Source organism: Thunnus albacares, chromosome 14 (genome assembly GCF_914725855.1).
Source record: "Thunnus albacares chromosome 14, fThuAlb1.1, whole genome shotgun sequence".
Classification (NCBI taxonomy): Eukaryota; Metazoa; Chordata; class Actinopteri; order Scombriformes; family Scombridae; genus Thunnus; species Thunnus albacares.
The window spans coordinates 28392375-28398015 of NC_058119.1; positions in this window are offsets into that span (position 1 = coordinate 28392375).

A 5641-nucleotide genomic window follows, 5' to 3' on the forward strand; every position below is an offset into this window, starting at 1 on the left:
GCCTTCTCAGCCTGACTCACCAACGGATTCACCGGCTACAAAGCAGGACACCACAAAGCATCTCTTCCTTCATGGACTGGTAACAACTGGGCATAGCCTAGCAACACAGTGAAGCATAGTACGGCTAAGCAAGAATATTTAACTCAAACAATGTACTGTACGTGTATTGATTTGGTTAAGGTTATACATTGAACTGTTGTTGTGATGTCCTTGTTGCTTATAGTCAGGTTACTGCATAGCCACACCGCTAGGTTAATGTTAGCATGCTTAACACATGTTACAGCCAGTAACTAGGCCTTGCATGCAACTAACCTCATCTTAACCTGGCACCTTTAGCATACACCAATTGGCCTTGAATAGAGAACCACACAGTTAAGAGGTTAAAACCTAGTTTGGCGAACTTTGGTTCAGGCAGCACATGTGGTTCAAGACACCACATGGTCTGGCCTTTTATCTCTGCAGTTCCCTTTATCAGCCAAATTGTCGGCATGCCATGTGCTCAGTCACCAGGTGACTGCAGCCATCTTGCTATTGTCTTCCCTACACACACACACACACACACACACACACTTGTATATAGGTACACTTAGCTAGATTAGTATTGTGTGTTGCTTTTACCCTTTGTTAAATAAATGCTTTTGGATATACCTGTTGTCTGTTTTAATGTTGCACAAGAATGAGTTTTGCCAACCTCTGCTCTGTGAAGAACTCCAAATCCTTCAACCATAACTAGCTATTGATATGGTGATTTTGTTTATAGTTATTAAATTAATTATTAATCAAAGTCCCAAATTCATAGATTAGTACACTTTGAGACTGAATTGGCTATCTTTTTCCCTGAGTCCAGGGTGGTGCCCCATTATTATTAATTCTTATTAATAATTTTATTGATTTTAATAATTAACGATTATCTTTGATAATCGTTAATTATTGCTGACAGCCAAACTTGTAGCCATGGCCCAACAATAAGCTGTTTATTCTGACTGAATTAACATCATTACATTCAGTCTTTAACCTTTCTAATTTAGTGTCCGCAGGTCAAATTTGACCCGTGTTTGAAGTCATGAACAAGCCCTGAAAAAAACATTAATCATCATCCAGTAAAATGTTGTATCTGCTGAGTGACTTGCGGTGAGATGTGAAGCATGAGATATATACTGCTATACAGCTGGGGAACAGGAGATGTGTATCTGTGTCTGAAACAAGCCCTGAAAGAAACACTTATTATCATCCAGTAAAATGTTGTATCTGCTGAGTGACGTATTATTCATCAATAACCATAATATATATATACTTACTTTGATATTTTATGTACCTTAGACCACCTTTAACTTACAATGTACAAATCATTTTTAGTCTAAAATAGGCACAATTTATCTATTTTATTGCTTATGATGAACAGAACAGGCAAACAAGACCATGAGATGATCTGATAAACAAAATAATTCCCCAAATAACTTGTTTATATTTTCTTACATGTTAAAAATGTGCATGCTGTGCCAGGTGTGCGGTGAGATGTGAGAAATAAAGCATGAGATATATACTGCTATACAGCTGGGGAACAGGAGATGTGTATCTGTGTCTGTGTGTGTTTGTCTGTCAAAGGCTACTTTTGGGGACAAATTTCAGATTAATTTTATTTTGAAGTCTGATTAACCAGACTGAACGGCATAAAATACTAACGACTCATTCATTACTTATCAGCTACTCTGCAGCTCTCCTCAGCTTTACGGAGCTTTATAGAGAGTTTCAGCTCATTGTTTATCTGTCACCCTCTTGGTTCACTCTCTGCGCTCTTATAGCTTCATTTTCAGCCACAGCAGGCAGCTGTTATCAGAGGAAAAGCCCTAAAAACCCACTGTACACTAGCTGCTCAGCACCAACAGACAGTTAGCTGTAGACTAGCTGGTGAACATAGTGGAGCATTTAGCAGCTAAAGAGCCAGATATTTCCCTCAGGAGTTGGTAGAGAACAAAAACAGAACTAAAAGAGAGTGAATATTGGACTTACATTCACCAGGTGAATGAGAATAACCTTTGTCCTAATATTCATGTCTTTTTAATTGCTCCTGCATGCTTTATAACAAGAATGCCAATAAAACAATCTTGAAATAGTACAACTTCTCTCTTCTTTAGAAGTCTAAGTAGAGGAACCTCCTGTGTCTCATACTCACCACTCAATCAGGTTGAGATCCTGCAGCTTTCAAAAGTAAATTTTGTGCGTTTCCTTTGTACTTTTTTTGTTTTACTGTCATACAGTGTAGAAGCAATAATGGTGTCACTCTATATATAATGTAGCACCTAAAAACTGTGAATTTAGTGATGCAAAACAAGAAAACCAACATGCAAACAGTGACAGTTTACTGCTGTCCAACCAGTAAGTTTCTCCCTCTCTTCCCTTCTATACAAATTTGACATGTGAGAAAAACAAGTATTTGTGTGTCATAAAATATACAGTAAAATATACAGTATTTGCAATAATAAAACTGTGGGACAGTAAGACGAGTAGAAATAGAGAAGAAGTGATGAAAGCTGAGTTTTGTAATATTTTCATTTGAAATGTTGAAATCTTTCTGAGTTACTTTCACAACAAAGTTCCAACTCTCAGAGGAAGATAAGACCACAACCCTGTATGTGACATCTTTGAGGATGTTACATATGCAGTGTGGTTTTGGCCAATCGGCCACATTCAAGGTGAACTCCTTTTATGAGACCACCTTGTTTGGTTATTGGTCCCGGTTTCCGGGTGGTGCCCCGTATTTGTTATTTCATATTAATAATTCTATTAATTGTCATAATTAGTTAATTATCCTTGATAAGTGATCATTATTGCAAATAATCAACTGTGTTCCTCACAGATCCAACAGTTGGTGCCCGAATTATTGATTAAGGTTAACAATATCTTATTTTCATAATTCATAATTATCTATGATAATTGTGAATTATTGCTAATAACCAACTACTGCTCGTCCATTTATATATACATATATGTACATTACATATTTATCATTACTTATATATAGCTAAAAACATACTCCTGCTGCTTTTCATTATGTGTTCACAGTACTTTTATTTGAGTTGAGTTTTTCATGATCAGGTTTTGCGTTCCTCTCTATGCCTCCATGTTTTCTCCAGTTCCATTTTGTGCATTGTCGGCATGTTTGTGTGAAACTTTGGGGAACATTGTAATAGTGGAAATAATGGTTTTGGTAGGAACAGAGATTAGTAGATGCTAACAAACCTGCTGCCTTTTGTTATTACAAACAACAGGTTGCACTGTGAAGAACGGCACCGTTCTACAGCGACTACATCTTTGACTACAATGACAACCTGTATGACTACGTGTTTGAAGAGTTTGTCTTTCTATAAAATGATTTTCCAACATTCTTACATGTGATTACATGGACTGTGATCTCAATACGTTTTCCTTTGACCTTACTGGCTATCTACACATTGTATTCACTAGTACGTAAAGAATTATCAAGTTTTCCTGTATGTAGAGATACAATAGTTCTGAGAGGAATTTAACTAATTAAACTAATAAATTTATAATAAATCAAATGATACACCAATTTTGGACCCCCAAGAAACGCTATCTCCTCCTAGGGCGTTAATGGTATCGGCTTCAAACTTGAATACATGACTTATCACACTGTGCTGAACAAAAGTTGTTTGTAAGAACTCAAACAGTTTAGATATTGTTAGCCCTGAAAGTTGTCGTGCCACATCACACCTTACAATGTAAACCTATGGGGAGGCCATCTCTAGGCATGGACTTTGTGTCAAACAAATGGTTCTGATGTCTAAACTATAAGTCTGACCACTTTGAAACCTGTATCAATGGATTCCCGACGAAATTTCCTACAAAAAATGTCATTTTTAATGTAAGATTTGGCCAAAGTCATGGGATTTATGAGGATATTTCACAAGAAGAGTGACATTCTCCTCTCCAACTGAGAGGGAGAGAGAGAGAATAGGAGGGGGAGGGGGGGTGGGTGTGGGGGCTGAATGGAGCTCATTGAGTGAGAGTGACAGTTTAGTGATAAAGTGCTGCAGAAAAATAAAATCAAAACTAAAATTTGTAGCTCTGTACTGCAGTTTTTCCTTTATTAGGGCCCAAGCACCTGCGGTTCACTCACACTCTCCATTCAAATATATGAGTATTTTTCTGTGTCCAGCTGCAGTTACTTATTGTCTCTACACACCTGACAGTACACATGTCAATCAAACTTTGACTAGGTCATGTGGGTTAAAAGTCTTTACTTTTCTAAAAATAAACTTGATGAAAATTAGGAAATAAATTTGTTTTACACACAAACTCATCAAAAGTTTTGTTTACCAATTGAAATTCAAGTGAATGGGCCCAAAACTTGCATAATTTTGATGCCACAGGTGTGAGCAAGACAGACATGTCTCACCCTGCAGAAAATTCTCATCCTCGCACCATTGAGATTTGATGCTTCACCATGACAGAGGAAGTTGCTATAATTTTATTGTAAATGCTCCAGTCTGCACCAAACTTTACATGTTTGATAAGAGTCCCGGCCTGAACACGTCTACATGACAATATTCCATCAGTGATGCAAACTGGCTGAATAGTGCCCCCTACGAAATTTCAGCAAAGCAGCCCCAGCAGCAGGCAAAACAGTGGACAAAGGAAGTGATGTTTATCTCCTTCTTGCATTTTCTGAAAACAGCCTGGGTCTGAAAACATCTACATGCCCGTGACAGAAGACCTTCGATTGCGTCATGGCCTGATGTGCATGGAGGCGCGAGGGCCCATTCAACGCTGCTTGCAGCTTTAATTTATTATTGACCTCATTGGAAAATGTTCTTTGGAGCCACGTCTCATATAGATGGCTACAAACTTTCTAAGAAAAACCTGTTTTCTTTTTCTTTTTCAAGGAATTTGAACATTATATTAAAAATACTGAATAATGTAGTAACCAGACACAAAATTGTCTATAAGTATTTGAAGTAAACAGGAAAAAGGGGAAGAGGTTAGATGTGCAATAAGTTTCCTGAAACTGCTGTACAGGGGCTTTTAAGAAACAGATAACAATCTGTGGTCGCTGATACATTTAACACATCATAGTGGTGGAACAGCAGCACGTAACCAGGAAGCTTTGAAGTATTTTACTATTTAGCATAAATACAATTTTAAGCAGGAACTTCTTGAACATGTTTATATATTCATATGTTAGTCCTGCTGTATTTCCCTACTTTAATTATCATTATTATTTGTAGTAGTAGTAGTAATGATAGCAGTAGTTGTACTCCTGCAGCTTTTCATTCTGTGTTCACAGTACTTTTATTTGTAAGTTGAGTTTTCATGATCAGGTTTTGCGTTCCTCTCCATGCCTCCATGTTTTCTCCAGTTCCATTTTGTGCATTGTCGGCATGTTTGTGTGAAACTTTGGGGAACATTGTAATAGTGGAAATAATGGTTTTGGTAGGAACAGAGATTATTAGATGCTAACAAACCTGCTGCCTTTTGTTATTACAAACAACAGGTTGCACTGTGAAGAACGGCACCGTTCTACAGCGACTACATCTTTGACTACAATGACACCCTGTATGACTACGTGTTTGAAGAGTTTGTCTTTCTATAAAATGATTTTCCAACATGCTTACACGTGATT